The sequence below is a fragment of the Callithrix jacchus genome, chromosome 1 (genome assembly GCF_049354715.1).
Source record: "Callithrix jacchus isolate 240 chromosome 1, calJac240_pri, whole genome shotgun sequence".
NCBI classification, from domain to species: Eukaryota; Metazoa; Chordata; class Mammalia; order Primates; family Cebidae; genus Callithrix; species Callithrix jacchus.
The window spans coordinates 102,826,442-102,851,969 of NC_133502.1; the positions used below are offsets into that span (position 1 = coordinate 102,826,442).

General features: G+C 35.6%; 1 long non-coding RNA gene across 2 annotated transcripts in view; it reads right to left on the reverse strand.

Annotated features, from left to right (window-relative positions):
• Nucleotides 1-464: 464 nt before the first annotated feature.
• Nucleotides 465-25,528, reverse strand: part of LOC118154517 (uncharacterized) — a 74,855-nt gene continuing 49,791 nt past the window's right edge. For both annotated transcript variants that reach the window (XR_004744507.3, XR_004744512.3), the window contains 2 exons: nt 4,081-4,120; nt 465-701 (listed from right to left, as the gene is read on the reverse strand). This is a non-coding gene — a long non-coding RNA (uncharacterized LOC118154517). The remainder of the gene's footprint in view (nt 702-4,080; nt 4,121-25,528) is intronic.

The window sequence follows — 25,528 nt, forward strand, 5'->3', positions numbered from 1 at the left end:
CCTCAGTAGCACTAGTGAATGATATAGTCATTAATGACGAGATTGCCAGGGAAAGGGGAAGGGTGAGGCTCATGTCCTACATCACAAGACATAACTTAGTAAATTCTATTTCTCTTTCTCCCTCCCACAAAGATCCTCTCCATCTCCCTGAACATCTGTCTACTCCCAACTCCTGCTAATACTCCTCCAGCCACCTTTCCAGATCTTCCTGGATCTCTTCATTTTATTTTTATTATGCCATAATTAAAACCTCTCTCAGGCTCTCCAGTTTGTATCACCACCAGTTGCTCCACAAACCTAAACAAAGAACACTTCTCAGGATCTACTCTCTTCGAAAGGGAGAGGCCATGAGAAGTGACTATAAATAATGTAAGTGGAGAGTTATGACTTGAAATACTGTACTATTTTTCCTGGTAGATAATAAAGCATAAATTCAGGGAACTTTGGGAAACTGGGAAGACCAGGAGCATTCACAATATTTATTGTGACTTCCAGAATAAAACACAGCCAGATGGTAAGCTCTGACAGGCTTTTTCAGAAGTTGCTTTCACACCCCTTGTATACATCAGTTGACTACAGGGGTGTTTGATAACCACGTCTGTTTCTTCTTTACTTTTTTCTTTCTTTGCAGGCACATATATGGCACCAGTCTTTCAAATCGTAAGAAACTTCCCATAGGTCCCTTGCCAGGCAAGGTTAAGCTGTAGATAAAAAACCCAAATAGATTTTTGAATAAGCTGGTTGGTTGAAAGCATAGGAAAAGAGCTGGGTTTTTCTTTTTTGACAGGCATATAATGAGTCACGGGAAAGTGGTTTAAAAAGTCAGTCTCATGTGAGGCCAAGGTTAAGAGAGAGACTCTAGAGGCCAGAAGAGCGAAGTAGCTACAGCAATCCACATGGTTCCAAGAGCAGGCCTTTATAACTGAGGGACTGATTTTTCCCACTATTTTTCCAGTAACCCAACTTGTGTCTATTAAGTGACCCAAGAGAATACAGTGTGACAGAGAAGGCTTTGATTTTCTTAGCCCCGAGTCAGGTATTCTCAGTTTACTGTCCACTCAAATTAAAAAGAGTTTTATAGGACGAACTGAATGGAATTGAGTGAACTCTTTTATTTCATCCCTTTACCTGGATATATTTTTTGTTTGTTTTCAACTTTCCACTGACATGCCTACATTAATATATTTTAAAGAGCAATTTGCTAAGTTGAAAGACTTTTTTTCACTATGTGCATTTACTATGATTTGGCAAAGCCAAATTAATTGGCCAAATTTGTTTCTATATCGCCAGAGATTATATTCTGAACTAAGTGAAAACTGGTGTTTCTTTGCTCCAGTGCTGAGCAATTGGAAGGCAGAACAAGAAAAGATACTCTATTAGTCCATTTTCATACTGTTAATAAAGACATACTTAAGACCTGAGAACTTTATAAAGAAAAAGAGGTTTAATGGGCTCACTGTTCCACATGTCTATGGAGGACTCACAGTCATGGCAGAAGGCAAAAGGTGTGTCTTATATAGCAGCAGACAAAAGAGAAAAGGAGAGCCGAGTGGAAGGGGTTTCTCCTTATAAAACCATCAGATCTGTGTGACACTTAGTCACTACCAGGAGAACAATATAGGGGAACTACCTCCATGATTCAGTTATCTCCCACCAGGTACCTCCCACAACATGTGGGAATTATGAGAGCTACAATTCCAGATGAGATTTGGGTGGGGACACAGCCAAACCATATCAGATACCTACCCATTCAGAGAAGGAAATTCAACCTCTGTAGCTGTTCCAGGTCCTTTAACTAAAAATAATGTAAGTTGCCATTAGTTCCCTAAAAATGTGCAGACTTTAGAAAGAGGCTTGGAACTTTCAGAGTCATGCAAACACTCTGATGTAAGAGTTAGAAACTAGATATTCCCTGTTTTAAATCTACCCAAATGCTTTTACTTCTTTTTTTTTGTTTCGTTCTCCATATTACTCTATATTTTTTTCCCTTGACGTGGCCTGCAATTTTATCTTTTTTTATGTCTTGCTTTTCTGTTAACGTAATTTTTTCCTTCTTTCTCATTTCAGTTTGCTAATAACCCATTACTCTGCAAGATTTTTATTACCTTTTTCTTTCTTATACTGAGATACTTGCAATAATGATGCTTTAGGAAATATTATCTCTTTACCAAGACTAAGAGTCTATTTCTATTTTTTCTAACCTTTAGATGCATTTTGGGAGAATCAGGGTGTATACCTGTACAAATCACAATTCTTTGGTTAAAGCTAAGAAAAATATACTTTTATTAACTTAAAAAAGAAAGGAATTTATTGAAAGGCTAAGGGAATCTCCTTTAACCGAGGAGGATATTGAGACAGTGGAGCCTGAGGCACAGATGGTTTCCAGGGATGCAGCAGGAAACCAGCAAGGGTTTATTCTTTCTCAGTGTCTCATACAATTGCAATTGCCTCCTCTTTCTGCTTTCTCACTTGCCTATACTACTGTTCTCTCTCTCTCTCTCTCTCTTTCTCTCTCTATCTCTCTTTTTCTCTCTTTCTGTCTCTCTCTCTTTCTACCCACCCTCTCACCCTACCTGTCTCTTTCTGCTCTCACTTCGTTATCTTTGCTTCTCCCTGCATACCTGCTTCGTTCTTCTTTTGAAGAATGTTTTTTGCAAAACTATAATGGTTTTGCAATCCCAACAGTATAAAATGATCTACAGATAACTCTGCAGTTTTTGTGCATGACAATGTTCCAGTTCCGAATTCTCTGGAAAAGGGTCCATTATCACATTTGGCTCAGTGACCACCCCTTATTTAAACAAATAGGCCTGGGGTAAGGGTCACATGGTATGAAAACAATTCATTCACTGAACTGTAGAAAGACAGGACACAGACATATTTTAGTATTATTAACTACCCCCAAAACTAAGTAGTATAGAACACCAACTATTAATTGTGCTCATGATCCTGTGGGTGATAAACTGGGAGCTTTGCACAGTGAAGAATTCATCTCTACTCATAAACGATGGGGGCACTTATAATAATTACACTGTGATAGGTTTGGCAGGGCCCTTCTTTTGTGCTTACACTTTGGCTGAGGTTTTTCCATTAGATTTATGCAATCATGGACCCCCCATTATTCAGCAGAATTTTGTTTGATTTGCTTTTGCCCACACTTTCTCTCAGCACTTTATTGAGCTTTTATAGCCTTTTTATTTACTTTATTCTCCATCATCACTGTGAAACAACTTTGTCTTCCTGTTCAGATGTTGAAAAGTGAACAGTAGCACCTCTTGAGCTTTACGTGTTACAGGTCAATTTTAGATGGCAGGGTCAGATACCCCCTACTACTTCCAGTGACATAGTCTGAGACATAATTTGATATAGGATGAACAATATGTTTTGTGTTGAAGTGTGTGTAGGGCTTATTATACCTGATGTAGTTCCAAACTGAAAAGATTTCAAGATCTTTATCTTTGGATAGTTTTTCTGTGGTGTTCCTTGGTGTCAGACTGTTAATGTGCAATCTGGCACCTGCAAATAATGTGGCTTTGGGAGCCAATCTTGTTTACTATGCTGCTTTGTCTGGGGAGAATCTTAAAGTCAAAACAGTGGTACAACCAGAATGACTGTTCTTTCTTCCAATTTCACTGCCCTAGTTTTTTCTTCCTAGTTTATCTGCAGTCCTCTTGGCCATTTATATTAAATATTTCTGCAATATATTGGATCAGGCATATTCCTGTAAACTATCACAATGTGGTCTGAAACAAGGGTATAAATGAATGTAAAATATATAATATAAATATATAGAGTTTAAGTGCAGTGTTTATGTTTTCTGTGCTGATGTCATTACTCCTCTTGCCAATAAGATTTGAATGAAAACACCAAAAAGGCAAAATCTTCAATTCTGAAAACTTAGTATGTATGAGTCAGGTATATAATTTATAAAGTCTTAGAAGTGAGGAACTGTCTTTTAAATTTAATTGCTAGTGTAAACAGAGTGGCATACACAAATAAGTACTTAATGAAAATTTATATTCTAATTTGGAATTCCTGTTTTTTTCCTTCTCATCTTATGATAATAGGTCATCCCATTACCTTCTGCTTAATGCTTCCACTTCATAACATGAGACATTTGCTGTGAACAAAAAAGAGGAAAAATTATTATTCCCTTTTTGATGAGGAGAAGGAATGGCAGAGAATATATAAGGTCAAACACCCATGAGGAACTCATAATTTTCTATCTATTTCATAGAGTGTTTTTTCTTTCAAAAATTGATTTTAAATTCCTGAAAGAATACTGTGATATGTTATTATGCCCATTTTACAGACTGAAGTTAGTGAATTTCATGGAAGTATGAAACTTGCCCAGGGTTATCCCATTAATAAGTGGCAGAGATGGAAATTAAATCCATATATATCTATTTCCAAAGCTTTTGCTCTCCTCCCCTCATCTGCTTTTCATAGCCAACAATTTCCTGCTTATGAATATGACAGGTTTCCCAAGAGCCAGTCAACAATGCTTTTTAATCAGCTTGAAAAATTACTGTTGATTCTCTAAAGACATATTTCTTTTCCATTCAGTGACTATAGTTGTCCAAACACTATTCCCAGAACCTGGTAATCATATGGATGGAGACCAAGAAGAAACAGAACTAGAGATGCCTCTAGCAATCAGTAAAGACTAGGCTCATTGGTGCCACCAAATGTTTTTCCCTCTAGACTAAATTAATCCTATTAGTAAGATCCTAACACTTTATAGTATTGCCCTTCCCTGATGACTTCCTCTTCTGCCCATCATTTTCTCTTATTTCTCCCCATATAATTATAATTACTTGTCAAGTTTTGATAAATTAAACTCAGTGACTGGTATTCAATGCAATAGTCACAAAAGTGGAGGCTACTAGATCCCAGCAAAGGGAAAAAATAGAGAAACATTATAATATATAAATATATGAATATATACACATACATAAAATCTACATACTATATGTGGCATTTCTTCAAACCTCTTTCAGTATCTGCATATTTTGTATATTAGAAGCAAGAATAGGAATAAGCATAGCATTCTGTTTACAAGACACAGAAAATAGACCCAAATATGGAAATCTTTAGCAATGAGAATAAGGAAGAAAGACTACAACACAAGATCGAGATGTTAATTTTTTTTTTTTTTTTTTTAGCTGCGATGCCAAATATTGCATTTTCAACCTAGGACAAGAATGCTGTAAGAAGATATAATGTTAGTTTTCTAGGGCTACCATAGCCAACTAGCATGGGATGGGTGACAAACCACAGATATTTATTTTCTCACGGTTCCGGAGGCTGGAAGTCTGAGATAGTGTCTCCAGGGTTGATTTCCTCTGAGGGCTCTCTCATTGGCTTATAGATTGCCGTTTTCTCCCTCTGGCTTCACATGATTTTTCTTTTGTGTATGTCTGCATCCTAATCTTTTCTTTTTAGGACACCAAATCACATGGATTAGGTTCTACCATGTGACCTCATTTTACTGTAGTCACCTTTTTAAAGGCCCTATCTCAACTTCCATAACATAAACAATAAAAGTAAAAAATAAAGGCTCCATCTCCAAAGCCAGCCACATTCTGATGTATTGGGGTTAGGACTTCAACATGAAAATTTGAGTGTTGGAAGGACAGTTTAGCCCATAACAGAAGATAGGGTTTTAAGAAGGTGAGTTACTACTTAATTTAAGTGAATTGCTTAAGTATATGAATGTATGCAAGAATAATAATAACAAGAATTTCCCTAACACTGTATATTACACAAAGAACTAAACGAATGATCACGACATCTTGATGTGGGCATTAAATGAAGCTAAGAGAGATTAAGCAATTTACCCAGAGTCATGTGGTTCATACTTGGCCAAATCCAGGACACGTATTTTCCCAGTTCCAACCTCATTCCAAAATTTGCCACAAAGAAACGATAATCACTTTCCAAGGGACCCCTCATCAACTATTCTCTATTACATATTCATTTAAATTTTTGCTGAGATTAATAAATCAGCATTTTTGCTTAGTTTCAGAAGTTACATGGGGATAGAATGGAATTGGAGATTGTTAGTAAACTTCCCACATGGGTAAATGAAGTCCAGAAACTTCAGTGATGTTTCCATATAGAAGACAACAAGAAGCATTTTGGCATCCTTTGCTTCATTTATCTCTCCAAAAACTCTGCAAGAATCCACTTTAAGAAGCCCGTGTGTTTTCCAAACTTTCACCAATGGAATGTTCTGGGTCATTTATGCTAATCTAATTAGTTTCACATTTTAATTCACTTTAAAACCAGAAATTCCCATTGTTCTCTGTGAGGAAATCAAGTGAAGATCCTAGCTGCTAATTTGGGGAAGTTTCTCTTCAGGACTCTGGAAAAACCCAAAACATATAGTAATAATTGTTGTTAATTATATCATGATTAATCAGACATCAAAAAGGGGCATACATTGGGATAAATGATGATCAGAAAAAAAGCATAGATTATAAATATTCAATATTGAAGCTACTTGAGAGGTTGGGGTGCACCTGAGCCTAGAGAGAGTAAGGCTGCAGTGAGCAGTGATCGCAACACCACAATCCAGCCTAGGCAATAGAATGAAACCCTGTCTAAAAAAAAAAAGATGGACATATGAGAAAGTCTTAGAATTTAAATCCCATTTTCAATATGGACATATGAGAAAGTCTTAGAATTTAAATCCCACGTTTCAGAAAAAACTTCTCAAAAAATCTCTAGAAACCCAGATCTATACTAACAATGGATTGGTTAAACAAACTACGTTATATTCATGCAATGAAAAAGATTATTAAAGAATGAGATACTCTTTTCTAAATGACTTATCGATGCTTCAAAAACAATGGTAAATAATAGTTTGTTTTGTTTTGTTTTGTTTTTTGAGACAGGGTTTCGCTCTGTCACCCAAGCTGGAGTGCAATGATTACAGCTCACGGCAGCCTGACCTCATGGACTCAATTAATAGTCCTACGTAGATCTCCCTAGTATCTGGGACTACAGGTGCCTGCCACCGTGTCTGAATAATTATTATATTTTTTGTAGTAATTATTGTAAATAATTATTTGTATTTTTTCACCATATTACCTAGGCTAGTTTGGAACTCCTGAACTCGAGTGATCTACCCACTTCAGCATCCCAAAGTATTGAGATTAAAGGTGTGAGCCACCATGCCCAGTAGTTTTTTTTTTTTTTAAATATGGTATTAGGCATCTTCATTTTGTCCTGAACTTATTGCTAATGTTAGCAAAGTTTTATCAATATCTTTAGCTGATACGGTCTGGATCTGTGTTCCCGCCCAAATTTCCTGTTGAAATGTAATCCCCAATGATAGAGGTGGGGACTGGTGGGATGCTTTCTCATGAATAGTTCAGCACCATCCCCCTAGTGCTTTTCTGGTGATAGAATTATCATGGGATCTTGTTGTTTGAAAATGTGTAGCAACTCCCCTGGCTCTGTCTTCCTTGTGCTCCAGCCATGTGAGACACCCCAGTCCCCTTTGCCCTCTGCCATGATTGTAAGTTTCAGGAGGCCTCCCCAGAAGCGGAAGCCACCATGCTTCCTGTACAGCCTGCATAACTGTGAGCCAATTAGACTTCTTTATAAATTACCCAGTGTCAGGTATTTATTTATAGCAATGTGAGAACAGACTAATATGCCTACCCCTTCTTTTCTGTTTTAAATATGTAATTCCTTCATGTCGCAGAAACATTCATCTATTCTGATTTATTAGTTTTTTTAATTAGAAATGAATGTTGCATTTTATAAAATACCATTTGATGATCTTTCAGATGATTGTATACCATTATTGTCTTTTGAGCATATTATATGGTAAATTATTTTTTGCTATATCAAGTAATTCATTATATATTATATTTACTATATCATAATTAAAAAGCAGCATTGTGGTTCAGAAATAGACTAATCAGTGGGAAAATAAATGTCTAAAATTAGATGAAATAATATAAGAGAATTGAAATTATAATAAAATTGACATTTTGGATCAGTAACAATAATTATTCAACAAAAGTAGAAAATATAGCTAATCGTTAATAATTTCTAGATATATTGACTACTCAAAAATATAGAGGCTGGGTACAGTGGCTCATACTTGTAATTGCAGCACTTGGATGGCTGAGGCAGGAGGATTACTTGAGGCCAGGAGTTTGAGACCAACCTTAGCAACACAACTAGACCCCCATCTCTACCACAGTGGGCATGGTGGAATGTGTCTGCTAACTACTCGAGAAACTGAGGCAGAAGGATCACTTGGGCTCAGCTGGTGGAGGCTACAGTAAGCAATGATTAAGCCACTGCCTTCCAGCCTGGGTGACAGAGCAAGACCCCACCTCTAAAAATAAAAATAAAAAAAGAAATAGAAATAATGGAGCTATAAAAGTACCAGTAGAAACCTGGTAGACTTGAATTTTTTTTTTCTTAGTGAAGCTATCTTTTTAAGCTAAAATTTTAAAAATAATCTTAATTATATAAGAATTTCAAATTTCTCCATGGAAAAACATACTAAAAAGAAGGTCAAAAACCAAGCAAAATCCCTGGGAAATATATTTAGAAATAGACATGCTTTCTCTGCATCTCTTGAGAGAAGCACATGGTTGTTTTCTTTCATCTATAATGTGGGCATCAATATAAGACACTGGTTCAGAGCATGAACTCTGGAGTTCTTGTCTTGATTCCACCACTGATCATCCATACAATCTCTACATCCTACTTCATCTCTATTTGCTTTGAAGTGGAGTCCTCACCTGAAATAGGGAAGCAAAATATGGTAGTGCTTCTCCTGGAGACAATAGGAGGTTAAAAGGAGTAAATATTTGTAAACCACTTGGGACAGAGCTTACCACAAGGGCAACACAACGTTGATGTTTGTCAAATTAAAAAAAAACTAAAAGATAAATAAAATACAGTGAATTAAATAAGTGTTTTCCTGATGTTAAACTACCCTCACATTTCTTGGATGACCCAACTCAGTCATGCTTTTTTCTCACTCTAGTGGACTTGGACAGCTAATAGAGTGGTTTAAACATTTTGCTTTTATATCCATGAGTAAATTTGGCTTGTAAATTTCTTTTTCATACAGTTCTTATCTATGTTCAGTATCAACATTATATTGGCTTTATAAAATAATTAAATGAAGATGCTTTACTGTCTAGAAGTTTTTGTTAAGATTGATATTCTCTTTGTACTAGAATTTTGATAGAATTCACCTCCCAAATGATCTGGGTCTGGTATTTTCTCAGTGGAGGATTTTAAACAATTGATTTAATGTCTTTACCAGTGGAAGAACTCTTTCAGCTACATATTCCTCTTGTGTCAGTTTTTGTAAACTTTAGCCTCTAAGAAATTGTTTTAAGTAAATGTTCAATGTTACTGACATTTCATATATTTTCTTATCTGTAATCTCTGCTGAAGAATTGCCCCCATTCTTTCTGCATATTATTTACTTCTGTTTTCATTTTTCTTAAAATGCCTATTTGTTTATAAATCTTTTCAAACACTATCATTTGGGTCTAGAAATCACCTCAATTTTGTACTATTTTTCTGTTTTGTTAAGTTCTGCTCTTTATTATCTACTTCCTTCTCTGAGTTTATTGTTTTATTTTTCTTTTTTTCCTTATCTTTTCTTTCTTTTTTTTTTTTTATGAGATAGAGTCTGGGCTTGTTCCCTAGGCTGGAGTGCAGTGGTGAAATCTTTGTTTACTGCAACCTCTATTTCCCAGGTTTAAGCAATCCTTCCACCTCAGCCTCTCAAGTACAGGAACTACTGGCGTGTACTACCACACCTGGCTTTTAAAAAATATTTTTATTTTTTGGAGAGACAAGATCTTGCCATGTTGCCTAGGCTGGTCTGGAACTCCTGGGTTAAAGCAATCTGCCCAAGAAGGCCTCCCTAAGTTCTGAGATTACAGGTGTAAGCCACTACACCTTCCCTGTTTTGCTTTTCTAACATCTTAGTTCATCTTAGTTCAAATGTTGCTCATTAACTTTCACAAATCCTTTCATTTGTAATATTCAAGTCTCTTTGAAAGTCTGAAAGTCCCAACTTTTTGTAAGCCTGTTAAGGGTAGGCTCCTCCATATTAATGTTGGCCCAAGACTTAATTCACTCCTTACAATAAACATGAAGGCATTTCTTTGCCTGTTGACTATTTTGTCTTTTGCTACTTCTTACTTTCATTTGCAGGGAAGCCCTGCAAAAATATTTTTTACATGCTGAAGGGACAGAAAGTCATTTTAAAAAATTTCTTTTCAGGATCTATCCACTAATGTTATCAAGCAGAAAATATGATATGCTGTTTTACTGAAGGCAGCATCATTTTTCTCTTTACTGCCATGTTTTATTGGCTGTTTCACACCAATGGGTTTTTGGCTTTCTTGATTATGTGTATTTTTATATTTGTTTAAATTCTACCTAGCCTCTTTAAATTCTACCTAGTTCTGTGTGTGTGTGTGTGTGTGTGTGTGTAAATAATTATATATATACAAAATTTGAATATAATATATATCATATATATTATAAATAGTATATGATCTGTAATATATGATGTATTATATATAATAATACATTATAATTCACATAAATTCAAATTATAAATTCGATTATATGCATATTTATATTATAAATTCAAATTTATATTACAAAATCAAATTTTATGTACTATATTACATATCTATTTTATATAATATATCTATATAATATATAGTATATATTATGATATTTATACATTATATATATTTATTTATTTTCTATCCTGTACCTGATCATTCTAACTTCTGGTGGTTCTGGGAATCAAATTCTTTTATTGCATGTTTTTGCTGATTCACTTTCATTGCAGCTTATGTTTTCATTATTGTGTGAATTTAAATTTTGAGCTCACATTTAGTTAAACCTTGTGGGAATCCCATGAACTCAGGATTGAGAGTGTACCTCTCCAGAGGGGATGGACTTCTGTGTTTAAAGGACTACCTGGCTGAGAGCACTTTAGCTTTCTTTGCTTCTGTTTCTAGAACTACAAACAAATTTGCAGCCCAAACTCTCTGAAAGCAAATATGGGGTTCTAAGTTCTCAAGAGTTCCTATCTTGTTTTCTACTTAGAGAAGAAGCAAACAGAATTGGCTCCTATTCTTCCTTTGTCAGTAGATGTTTCCCTGGTCCACCTTTGAATTAAAGATAAAGCTACATGTAGATTCTCAGTTCTAAGTTCCCATTTAGCATGAATAAAGTCTTATCTCCTGCCTTTCATGTTGTCTCTGCCATTAGTACAAGTCTTTAGGTCAGATGGCAGCGTACTGTGGCCCATACACAAAATCCATACAGCTACTTTTTTACAGCTTATGAACAATGAGTGATTTTTCTGTTTTTTGAGTAGTGACATTTTAAATGGTTTTGTAAGCACTCCACAACATCTTCAATTTTACCTCTTTTTCTACAAAGCCTAAAGTACTCACTAATTGACTCCATTAGAAAAGTTCGCCAGCTCCTGTCCTGGGACATCGAGACCTGCAATCTGTGCTAGCAGCAATTCTCACTTCAGCGGAAGGAACCCTTTCTGTTTGTGTCATTGTAATCACATTCTTCTGCATCAACCATACGCATGTAAGTAAGGGTACTACATGTAACCCAGAATATGCAAACGTTTTATTTTGTAAGAGTTTTTCCAATAATCTTGCCCGCCATGTTGTTCATGATCTTGTTAATAATGGCAAAGAAATTAAAAACAAGTTGACATCAATAAAGGAGAACTGTTCATAAGAAAATGATAGAATCATATGCAGTGTAAAACTATAAACATTAAAACAGTGAAATGCAACAATTTTTATTGTTATAGATACGTGTTCATTTTGGTCCCTTTTAAAAATTAGCATATTTCTATGTAAATGATCACATATTTATATATATATGTATGCATAATTTTATAATTACATATAAACATGAAATCATATATACATAATTTTGTATACATACATAAAATATGATATTTTTATATATACATACACACAAATATACTTACATCATATTTATATACATTAAAACTTGAAGCATAAATATGTAGCATATGACTGTGTGTATATGTGCATGTTTACACATGGATGTGTAGGTTGAGAGATCTATAGTTATGATTTAGACATAATTCAAGAATTTTTAAAATAGTTATCTCTAGGTTGGAGGGACTGTAATCACCTGATGGGTTCTTCCTGCCACTGCACAGACAAAACCAATTCACTGACTTTCCCTAGTGCAGTGGTATTGCGATAGGGAAAGAGTCAAATTAATGCAAGACCACTAAGCATAAGGGCTGAAGTTATCACCCAAATCATTCTCCCTGAATACCTGAAGGTTTGGTTTTTACAAGAGTAGTTCAGTGGGCAGGGGAATAGGGAGTAAGTGCTGCTGATTGGTTGGGAATGCAATCATAAAGGTGTGGAGAACAGTCCTTGTGCACTGACTCTGCCTTTGGGTAGGGGATCACAAGACCAGTTGAGTCGTCAGTCATGAGTCCAGGTGGGGTGACTTGGTTGTACATGACCAAAAACATTTCAGAAGACCAAATGTAGGTTCTATAATAGCAATGTTATCTATAGTAGTAATTGAGGAAGTCAGCAATTGTGTGACCTCTGGCCACATGACTGACTCCTGAGCAGTAAAGCATTATAGAAACTATGCTTACATATTTGCAGAATTTAGGCCCCTCCCATGATCCTAATCTTGTGACCTTTCATTAGTTTTACAAAGGCAGTTTCAGTCCCCAAATAAGGAGGTGATCAGTTTTGGGACTATTTTCATTCTTACTTCAAAGTTAAACTGTAAACTAAATTCCGCACATTGGCCTACTCCCAGGAATAAGTGAAGACAGCCAGTCTAAGGCTAGAGGCAAAATAGAGTCAGCCATGTTAGATTTATCTCACTGTCATAATATTTGCCAAGGTGGTTTCAGGATTGCAGCTATTTAAAATATTGCTTATTTTATATCATAATTCCTTATAATTAGATTCCTATACAAGTAAAATTTTAAATATGTATTCATACTTACATATACCATGCATACTTAAATATTTAAGTTTAAATATGTATAAATGTAATACCCTCTTTTTTTAAACATTTGTTTATTTGAGACAAGGTCTTGTTCTGTTGCCCAGGCTGGAATGCAGTAGTACAATCATAGCTCACAGCAGCCTCAAATTCCTGGGCTCAAGCAATCCTCCACCTTAGCCCCTACAATAGCTGGGACTACAAACTCAAGCCACTATGCCCAGCTAATTTGTTTTAGAGTTTTTTGTAGGGACACAATAATTCCCACCTAACATCATTTGCTACATGTAGTGGGACGAGGATGGCTAAAGCAAATTCTAAAATATCAAATTATTTCTATTGAATTATTTATGTCATCTTCCTGGAGTACATATCTAGCTATTAAAAAACATAGCAAAAGCACCTAAAAGTCTAAGAGAGGAAATACAACTCTTTATTTGTTAGAACCTCAAAGAAAAACTGTGGTTCTTTTCTGTCCTCTGCTAAACAGGCAGGAACCAAGCTTAAAGCACCTAGTAAAAGTCAATTCAAACGAAAGCTTTTATCCTCATAACTGAAAAAGTTATGTTCCAAAGAGACCCCTGCATCAACGACCAAAGCCCTTCTGGCATGATTCAAAACAATAACACTTGAAGAACAATAAGAAAACTAAGATTATAGCTATTTTACAAATAAATAAAAATAATGCAGCCAATTAGTGTTTTTTTAAATTTGAAAGAATGAAGGGAAATGTAGGCTGAAGGAAGACCTGATAAGAAAGGTAACAAGAAAAGGAAAAGGAAAATAAATTTTTCCAGTTTGATAGGCAGTGCTCTCTTTCTCCCAAAATCGTTTTGTCCCTTGTCTACCAGGCCAGTTGGAGGCTTTTCCTTCTTTTTCTTTTCTTTCCATGAGACTGATTGCAGCTAGCACTGGAGAGTCCACTGAATGAAGGAATTCTGGTGTGTAAATGAACTGTGTGCTCAGTAGAGGAAATGGAAATGGAAAATTGAAATGTGGATATCTGTCCATATGGCTGAGTAGGAAGTTAACAGATGTCATAGATGTGTTAAGGAGACATCACTGGATTTTATTATTTGGTTTCTCTTTGATATTTTTCAGGACTGTTTTAAATAAAAAAACACCTAGAGGTTCCGAGTACTTTTTGCTGATGTCACTGGGAAACCTGAGAGAAAATGGAATAGCAGAGCTGTCTTTATTCTTGACCAGATTACCTTATTTTCTGTAATCCGTTTTTATTGTAGTAAAATACAAGTAACATAAAATTCACCATTTTAATCATTTATAATGTACAATTCAGTGGAATTTTATACATGTATAATGTTGAGCCATCATTGAGATTATCTAGTTCTGAAACAATTATATCCCCCCACAAGGAAACCTCATAACATTTAGCAATCACTCCCTATTTCCTCCTCCACCAAGCCCCTGTCAACAGCTTTCTGTTTTGATGTCATAGAGACTGTCTCCATGGACTTGCCTCCTCCTGATAGCTCTTATAAATGGAATTATATTAATACAATGTGTCACCTTTCATGTCTGGCTTTCCTCACTTAACATAGTGTTTCTAATTTTATCTATGCCATGGCGTATATCAATACTGAATTCCTTTTCATAACTGAGTTCTCTGATCCTTTATTGGGCTGTTTATCTCACATTCACAAAATTAAAAAATATTTTAAGAATAAAAGGCTAGTTGTGGTGGCTCGCATCTGTAATTCCAGTGCTTTGGGAGGCTGATGTAGAAATATTGTTTGAGGCCAGAAGTTTGAGACCAATCTGGCCAACATAGTGAGACCCTAACTCTACAAAATAAAAACATTAGACAGGTGTTATATTTTTGAGTGTCTCCTCCAAATGTCATATTGAGATATAACCCCAATATTGGAGGTGGGGTCTTGTGGGAGGTGTTTGGGTCATGGGGTGATCCTTCCTGGTTTGGCGCTGGTCTCATGATAGTAAGGGAGGTCTCATAAAATCTGTTTGTTTAAAAGTGTTTGGCACCCATCCCTCACACTCTTTCTTGCTCTCACTCTTGCCATGTGATGTGCTTGCTCCTGTTTTGCCTTTCTACCATGAGTAAAAGCTCCCTGAGTTCTCCCCAGAAGCCAAGCTGATAATGACACTATGCTTCCTATACACTCTGCAGAACCTTGAGTGAATTAAACCTCTTCTCTTTATAAATTACCTAGCCTCAAGTATTTCTTAATAAGAATAAAACAGTGGCCTACCATAGAAAATTAGTACAGAAGAGTGGAGCATTGCTATAAAGATATCTGAAAATATGGAAGCAGCTTTATAATTGGGTAACAAGCAGAGGTTTGAAGACCTTAAAGGGCTCGAAAGAAGAACAGAAGGTGATAGAAAGTTTAGTATTTCTTAGAGACTGGTTAAACAGTTGCAAGCAAACTGCTAATAATGATATGAGCAGTGACATCCAGGCTGATGAGGTCTCAGATGGAAATAAGAAACTTGTTGGGAACTAGAGCAAAGGTAACCCTTGTTATGCCTTAGCAAAGAACTTGGCTCTATCATGTCCATGTACTAGAGATCTGTGGAAGTTTGAAATTAGGAATAATTTATTGGGATATCTGGTGGAGGAAATTTCAGAACAGCAAAGCTTTCAAGAAGTGGCCTGGCTGCTTCTACAAACCTATGCTGAGATGTGGGAGCAAATAAACTACTTAGTGTTGGAATTTGTACTTAAAAGGGAAGCAGAATGTGAAAGTTAGGAAAATTTGCAGGCTGGCCATGTGGCAGAGAAAGAAAAAGCATTATTCGAAGAGGAACTCAAGAAGACTGCAGAACAACCACTTGCTAGAGTCATGACCATGACTAAAAGGGAGCTGAGTGCTGGCAGCCACACAATGAGCATAAGGCCTTGAAGACATTCCAGAAATCTCTGAGATGTCTCTGCCCATTAACAGGCCCAGAGCCTAAGAGGAAAAAGTGGTTTTGTGGGCAGGCGCAGAGCACCAAGGCCCTCCCTGTGCCACTTAGAGAGGCTACTGCTCTAGTTCTTACAGTGGTTCAAAGTACCCCAGGTATAGCTCTGGCTGCTGCTTTGGAGGACACAAGCTGTAAGCCTTGGAGGCTTCCATGTAAGTGTTAAAGCCTGCAGAAGGACAGAGTGCAAGAGTGAAGGAGTCTAGACAGCCTTGGCCTACATTTCAGAAGATATTCAGGAAAATCTAAGTGCCCAGGCAGAAGTCTGCTGCAGGGGCTGAGCCTTCACAGGCAACCTCTACTAGGGCAGTGCAGGAGAGAAATGTGGGGTTGGGGGCCCCATATGGAATCCCCACTGGGGTACTGCTTAATGGAGCTGTGGGAAGGGAGCTACTGTTCTCTAGACTCCAGAATGGTAGGTCCACCTGCAGCTTGAATCCTGTGTCTGGAAATGCTGCACACACTCAACTGCTGCCCAAGGCATTGGCAGCCTGCCCCTCCACGTTGTGCCCTGAGTGCAAGACATAGAGTCAATGGAGATTATTTTCTGGAGCCTTAGATTGAATGCCCTGCTGGGTTTCAGACTTGCATAGAACCTATAGCCCCTTTATTTTGGACAATTTATTCCTTTAGGGATAAAAATATTTACCCGATACCTGCACTCCTATTGTATCTTGGAAATAAATAACTAGTTTTGATTTTATAAGTTCATAGGTAGAAGGAACTCATCTCAAGATGAGACTTTGGACTTGGGACTTTTAAATGAATGCAAGAATGAGTAAAGACTTTAGAGGACCATTAGGAAAGGATACGTTTCAGTGTGAGAAGGAATGAGATTTGGAGGGCCAGGGACAGAATAATATTTTGGATATCCTTTCTAAATCTCATGTTAAAATGTAATCGCCAGTGTTGGAGCTGGGCCTGGTGGGATGTTTTGGGTCATGGAGGCAGATCCCACATGACCTGGTGCTGTCCTTGTGATCTCTATTTTTATGTTGCGCCAACGAATCGATCTAATAAGTGAGCAATTAAGACAGAGCTTCACTTGTTTTATTTATTTATTTTTTTAGAGACAAACCTGGAGTGCTGTGACATGATCATAGCTCATGCTCAAGTGACCTTCCCAAGTGAGTTGAATTCTCACACGATCTGGTTGTTTAAAAGTGTGTGGCACCTGGTCACCCACTGGCTCTTTCTTGTTCCCACTCTTACCATGTGGTGTGCCTGCTTCCACTTCACACTCCTGCGTGAGTAAATGCTCCCTGAGGCCTTCCTAGAAACCAAGCAGAAACCAGTGCTTCCTATACAGCCTGCAGAACCACAAGCCAATCAAACCTCTTTTCTTTATAAATACCCAGCCTATGGTATATTTTGTAGCAATGCAAAAATGGCCTAACACACTGAATGTGGTGGTGCACGCCTGTAATCTTAGCTACTTGAGAGGCTGAGAAGAGAGGGTCACTTGAGTCCAGGGATTTGAGATCACAGTGAGCTGTGATCACATCACTGCACTCCAGCCTTGGCAACAGAATGAGACCCTGTCCCTTAAGAGAAAAAAAAAGGAGTGAAGCTCTGGTTTAATTGCTCATTTATTAGGCCCATTCATTTGAACAACATGAAAGGAGATAACAGCTATAAAATGATGATCTTACAAAAATCCTCATCCAATTTGATGAAAGTTTGTAAAATGTTGCAAAAAGTTATTTGCTTTATTTTAAAAATATTTTAATCAATTCTAGGAAATTACTGCTCATTAAAATAAATTTAAAAAGAATTCTAATTATTCTTAATAGGGGAAAGAGAGTAACATGATCTATCATCAAAACACTGTTTTCATTCAGATCTCCCATCAAAATACTGTTTATGGTTCTAGCCACTAATACTGAATTATATTTCTTAAAAATCAGACAGCTGCTTAATTTCTGGCATATTTCTTTTAAACTTTCTCTTATCAAATTTATTAATATGATATAAACAACAGAAGTTGATGTTCAAATTCAGTTCTAATATCAAGTCTAAGAAACTCCATTGGAAAAAAGTCTCATCTCTTGCCAAAATGTTGTCAGCTCTGCGGTAGCTTACTAGCCAAATGGCTCTTTTAACTGTTAAATGGATAGAGATTGTTTAAAAGGGTTAAGAGCCTTTTTTAAAAAGTATTTGTACACATTAAGAACAGTTCTAGGACCTCTCATACTATGTATCATTCATTTTTCCCTATTTTACACTCTACAGATGTGAAAAGCGAGTTTCAACATATTTTATTAACTTGCTGAAAGGCACACAGTAGTAAATACAAGCAAGAATTCAGTCCCAAATTTGTTAGACTAGAGTTTGAGCTAAAATTTGACATTAATAGAAATAGCAACAAAATTAAAATCCAGAGATTTTTATAAATTTCATGTTCTTTCACCGTCTTTGACTTGTGATAAATCATCTTATGTACATGAGCCTTAGTTTTCAGTTGTAAATCTAACTAGATGATCTCTATATGATTTTCTTACTCTAAAATATTTTTTTAAATTGGCCTCCTGCAATAATTGCCCTTGCAATATATGTATGCTGCCACCAAGTGGCAGTAAAGAGTACTAGTTTCTTTTTTTTTTTTTCCCAAGTGGGGAGTGCATTTAACCTGACTTAACCATCAAAAGTTCATATTTATTAATATAACCATAAAAAATTATATAATGGGGTATTATTTACTATAAAGTGGAGGCTTTAAATTATGGCTGTAAATCACATCAGAATCACATATGGAGGTTTTTAACCGTAGAAGAAATTCGGATCCTGTTGAATAATTGCTAGTGATGGGACTTGACCATCTGGAATTTTTTTTTTTTCTTCCAGTGATGATTCTGATATATGGCCAGTTTTAGGATAAGCGAAAAGAAATAAAGTTTAAGAGATGATTAAACTAGCTGTTAACATTTTATAATCTTTAACCTTCTTTGTATACATAAAGAAAATGTAGTTAACAAATATTATCTTCCTTTGAATTTATCAAATATGACTTATTCTAAACAATTTCTAAGTCATTTCTCAGCCTCCAACTTTAACTTCCTTCTTTTCAGATCACCCTTGCATTGCCCTAGTTGTACAGATACTTGCATGAAACACCTGGATCTAATTTACTACCATTGAAACACAAGTTTTCTTTCTCCCTCAGTAGAGGAGTGAAACGGTTTGCATACCCCACAAACACCTTGAGTTATCCCCATGGTAACTTTGGGCACTTAAAAACCTGCTAAAGGGAATGATTCAAAAACACTAGCTCAAAGCAATACTATAAAAATGAGTACTAAAATAAATTAAAGCAAAGAATATAATTTGTGTTTATTCTCAGTACACATATCTGCAAGGTACATACTCATCAGAATACTGTGAGGATCTATGCCAAGTCTGGTCTCTCACGTACTGGGGAAGAAAAATAACACATTCCCTAACATCTCAGCTGGGTCACACTGGTTTAATGTTACCACTGGAAGATGATTGATAAGTATGTATTAGATTATTATCATTTTAATGGCCACATAATCAGGAGAATTCTCAGACAAACACACGTACACATGCACACAAACACTCACTCATCCCTCTTTATAGAATATAATATTTAAGCATGAAATTAACTTTTTCTTTTGGTAGTAATTGCTTTTTTGCTTTTCCCTATTTTTTGTTGTCTGAGAATTTCCTACAAAGTCAACTATTAAAAGAGGCAAATTTGAAGGGTTTGAACAATTTAAAAATACATTTACAGTACTCAGTGGGAAAAGAAAGTAATTCCTGCTTACGTTGACGAAAACCCTACATTAAGGAAGAAAAAACTAGTGTCATACAACAAAGGCAGCAGAAGAGAGAAGTAAATATAATTGCCTTTATGTCCCTTCTGGTATCTTCATCCATTGCTCTAAGTGCATCACTAATACTGTAGCTACATACAGAGCAATTGGAACGAAGATGTAAAGACATACAGCCATTTGGTCTTCAAAGTCCTGCAAAGACATATGAAATAAAATCAATGTTTATCTAGTTTTCTATTCTGCAACTACCTATTCATATCCCCTTGCCTTTGGGTTTTCTGTCTTCTTTTAGATTCACTGGAGTTTTAATCTGTTTTTCACATTCAATATTTCTTCTCTCAGTGAATTTATCAGCTATTAATTTTACTCGTGAAATTATTTGTTGAGTAGAAAATGTTGATTTTTATATACATTGTTTACAACTTTTGATTAAGGTATCGGGAAGGATTATTTCTGCACTCAGGGCACGAAGCCCCCTCCTGTGTCTTCTTTTTTGAACTTTACACTTGCCTTTCCCATGGGCATCTCTATTCCATATGAGTTTACTTCCGTATGAAAGCTGAGGTAACCACCCAAGTTTATTCAACTTCCTAAAATGCATCATATTTCCCAACATCATCTATAAAACAATTGATACTTTTCCAATTTTTTCTGTAATGTTCATGAATAAATGGGTCAATTTAGAGTTCATTCAGTAGAATAGTGAATAGCCTCTTATTTGCAATGTGCTTTAAATGCAAAATACATACTGGATTTCAATTTTTTTTCCATTGAGAAAATTGTGAAATAAATATCTCATTAATTTTTTATTTGCTGATGTGTTAAAATAATAACATTTTGGTTACACTGGATTAATTAAAAATATTATTCACCTTTATATAATCTATTTCTTTTCTATAAGGTACCTAAGCAAAAATTACTACCACATATGTGTAGTTTGCATTATATTTCTTATAAGCGTGCTCCTATATGTTATTTTGGAATATTAGTTCCTGAAACATATGCCATACTAGTTTTATTACTATTTTTTTTTTTTTTTTGAGATGGAGTTTTGCTCTGTCACCCAGGCTGGAGGGCAATGGTGCAATCTTGGCTCACTGCAACCTCCACCTTCAGGGTTCGAGTGATTCTCCTGTCTCAGCCTCCTGAGTAGCTGGGATTACAGGTGGGCTCCACCACACCTAGCTAATTTTTGTATTTTTTAATAGAGAAGGGGTTTCACCATGTTGGTTAGACTGGTCTCAAACTCCTGACCTCGTGATCTGTCCACCTTGGCCTTCCAAAGTGCTGGGATTACAGGTGTGAGCCACTACACTCAGCCTAAAATTATTTTTATTATCATATATGAGCAATTTCACTTTTTTACTGTTTTTTTTTTTAATTATGAGCTTTCTTTTTAAAAGCTGTTTTTGTATTCCAATTCTCAGAAAAATGAAGATGGTATTTTTATTGTGCATGGACCAAACACACAGGATAATTCAGAACAAATGATATCATTAAATATTAGATTATACTATTCATGAACAAGGTCTATCTCACCCTTTAAGAAATTTTTCTATTCTGTTATAATTTTTAAATTTTCTTCACTCAGGTATTGTATTGCTTTTAGGTTATAGCCTAGATTTTACATAAAATGTTTTTGAGATTGTGGATATTTGTTTTCAGCTCTTATTTTTATTAGCAATGAGGGTGTATTGACATATTTTAGTTAATTTTGTAGCCTGTAAGCTATCTGAATTACAATTAATTTACTTCTGCATTCTGTTGTATTTTCTGAATATATCTTCTGCTAATAAAGATAATTTTATCTTTCCTTTTCCAATGTTTATACACATAATATTTTGTCATTCATTATTTCTATGGATGGCCGATACTATATTAGATCATATTTTAATAATGGATATTCTATTGTGCTTAGAGTTTTAATGAAAATTCAACTAAACTTTCTCCATAAATTTTAATACAACATTTTTAGCTTTAGCTTTTGTTTATTTGCTTCTTAATATATGTTTATTAAGTAGGGAAAATTCTATTTCTTATATTCTGAAAATTTTTATCTTAAATGTTTTCCAAAGCTTTTTAGGGAACATTTATTAAGAACTTATTAATAATTTTTAATTCTTTATTGCACAGATCAACTTTCTAATATTAAACCATCCCTGAATTCCTGCAATAAATAATGCATGATTTTTAAATATATGGCTAATTGGTTGACTGATATCCTATTTATGATTTTTTTAACCCATGTTCATAATTGTATTTGCCCTTGCCTTAGTCTATCTGTATTTATATTCTCAAATTGTGCCCACCTGATTTTGCAAATAAGCTGAAAAAATAAATCAATCTTACCCCTTTTTAATTCTAATTTTCTGATTTTTTTTTCACTACTCTACTGAGTATATTTGTACTTTTTTCTACAGTTTTCATTTGGTACTTTCTCACTTGCTTCCTCTCTTGCTATGTGATTTCTGTACAGCCATTTCCCTTTTCCTTCTGCAAAACTGGAAGATCTCACGACACAATGTTGGTGCCATGCTTGTAAAGCCTGAAGAACCAGGAGCTAAATAAACCTCCTAGCTTTATAAACTACCTAGCCTCAGGTATTCCTTATAGCAATACAGATAGACTAAGGCAAGGGCAAAGCATCTGTTGACTTTCAGTTGAAGGCAATGTTCACTTACCATTCAAAAACCCAAGGGCTTTTAAACACTATGCGAAATCTACTCTGTCTGTGCTCTGTAAATGATATAACAAAGTCTCAATGACAGCACAACTCTTTACAGCATGGTTTACCAAATATTTTAAGCACACCATTGAGACCTACTGTGCAGACAAAAGGATTCCTTTCAAAATACTACTGCTCATTGACAATGCACATGGTCACCCAAGAGCTCTGATGGAGAGGTACAAAATTAAGTTGTTTTCATACCTGCTAACACAGCATCCATTCTGCAGACTATGGATCAAGGAGTAATTTTGACTTTCAAGTTTTATTATTTAAGAAACACATTTTGTAAGCCTATAGCTTCTATAGACAGTGATTTCTCTGACGGTTCTTGGCAAAGTAAATTGAAAACCTTTTGGAAAGGATTTACTATTCTAGATGCCATTAAGAACATTTGTGATTCATGGGAGTAGGTCAAAATATCAATGTTAACAGGAGATTTGAAGAAGTTGATTTCAGTACTCATGGATGACTCTGAGGGACTCATTAAGTGGAGGAAGGAACTGAAGATGTAGTTAAAACAGCAAGAGAAATAGAAAGAAGTGGAGCCTAATTATGTGACTGAATCACTAAAATGATGACACTTGAAAAGATGAGGAATTGCTTCTGATGAGCAAAGAAAGTGATTTCTTGCGATGGAATCTACTCCTGGTGAAGATGCTAGGAACATGGTTGAAATGACCACAAAGGATTGAGAACATTACATAAACTTAATTGATAAAACAATAGCAGGGTTTGAGAGGATTGACTCCAATTTTGAAAAACATCCTACTGTAGGTAAAATGCTCTCAGACAGCAATGAATGCTACAGAAAAATCTTTCATGAAAAGAAGAGTCCATTGATATAACAAATTTCATTGTTGTCTTAAAGTCATTGCCACTGTCACCCCAACCTTCAGCAGCCACGACCCTGATCAGTTAGCAGCTATCAACAGTGAGGCCAGACCCTCCATCAGGAAAAAGTTTATGATGCTCTGAGGCCCACATGATCATTAGTATTTTTTAGCAATAAAGTATTTCTTTAAATAAGGTATGTACGTGTTTAGACATTTAATAGACTACAGCATAGGTCAAAATTACTGTTTCATGCCCTGGGAAAACAAAAACTGAGTGACTCATTTTATTGTAATATTCACTTTATTGTGGTGGACTAGAACCTAACCCACAGTATTTCTAAGGTATGCCTTAATGGCTTTCTTTTAGTTCATATTGACTTAATATAATTTTTTTCTTTTTTTGAGACAGAGTTTCGCTCTTGTTACCCAGGCTGGAGTGCAATGGCGCGATCTCGGCTCACCGCAACCTCCGCCTCCTGGGTTCAGGCAATTCTCCTGCCTCAACCTCCCGAGTAGCCGGGATTACAGGCACGCGCCACCATGCCCAGCTAATTTTTTGTATCTTTAGTAGAGACGGGGTTTCACCATGTTGACCAGGATGGTCTCGATCTTTTGACCTCATGGTCCACCCACCTCGGCCTCCCAAAGTGCTGGGATTACAGGCTTGAGCCACCGCGCCTGGCCTTTCTTTTATTTATCATTAGCTTTTCTTCATCCTACTTTTTTAAAGTATGATTCATGCAGACAGCATGCTGTTAGATCTTGTATTTTTAATCCAGTAGTCTGATAATTGAATTCAACTTATTGATATTTACTATTATAATTTACTAGTATATGATATTTAACATTATAGTAGAACTTCCTTTGGCCATTTAATTTAATATTTTCCATTTCTCTCACTTTCATTTTGTTTTGCTTCCCCTGCCTATATGGCCTTCTATTGCAAAGATTGGTTTTTTTATCCTTTTTTTATTTGAAAGATATACATTCTTGTTTTTTTTTCTTTTTATGGTTAAATGCAAATTAAATTTTAAGAAACACTGAGAACACAAAGACTGCTACTTACATTCATTTCTCTATATGAGTATTTCAAACATTCAATTATAATGTCCCTCAAACAAGAAAAGCAATCTAGCATAATTTTTACCTTCCTCTGGATTTCCCTAACCTTCCTCATTAAGAATTTTAGTTGTGAATTATTATGAATATGCCATTGATTTGACCCTTTTTTAAGACAATAAAACACCATTACCATACTTCTTGTATATTTCATAGTATATTTATGGTATGCTGTCTTAACTAGTGTTTTCAAATGAGGTTTTTGTATGGTAAACCTTCTGATGTTTTATGCACCTAAAAATATCTTCATTGTGACTACATCCAAATGTTAGCTTAGCGGGCTTTAAAATTCAAGGTTCCCATCAATTTTCCCTCTAAACTTTGAAATTATTACTTTATTATCTTTAGAACTGCATTTCAATTGAGAAATCTGATGTTCACATGACACCTGTTGATGTAGAGTTCATCTACTCATTCTTTCTTTCTGTCTGTGACTTTTAGATGTTCTCTTGGAAATGCTCTCAGGGTGTTTTATGAATTTTTTTAATGTGGGTTTTTCCTCTTTCCTATCCTGTTTGCTACACTTTATCGTTTTAATCTAGTGACCTTTCATGATGCTCACAAATGGCTTTTATTTAAACTTATTTGTTCCTGGTTCAGATTATGAATATTCTTGCATTTTGTTTGGCAAGTATTTAGTATGCTGATTTTAAAATCTAGCACTGTTTATTTTTAATTAAGTCTAAAATTCAGATTTTGATAAATTACCTTTTTTATGATATGTGTGCTCCTCGAATGCCTTGCTAACATTCCCTGTGTTTACATTCTACTCGGGTTGTAAGCGGGATCACCATACATGACTCTGCCAATTGAAACTTGCATACACATGCCCAGTCAAAAGTGTCAGGAGACCTAAAATGTACCTGTGCTCCACAGCAAGCTGGTGCCCTGACCGAGGGTTACATCTTCCCAGAACTCAAAATGAACTTTCTTTCACTCAAAGGAGTCATTCACTCTTCAAGTCAGGCCATATGATAATATTGTTTCCCAATTTTTGGATCCAAAATTAGTACCTGTTTCTAATTTTATACCCAGAAGTTGTGCCTTTTATT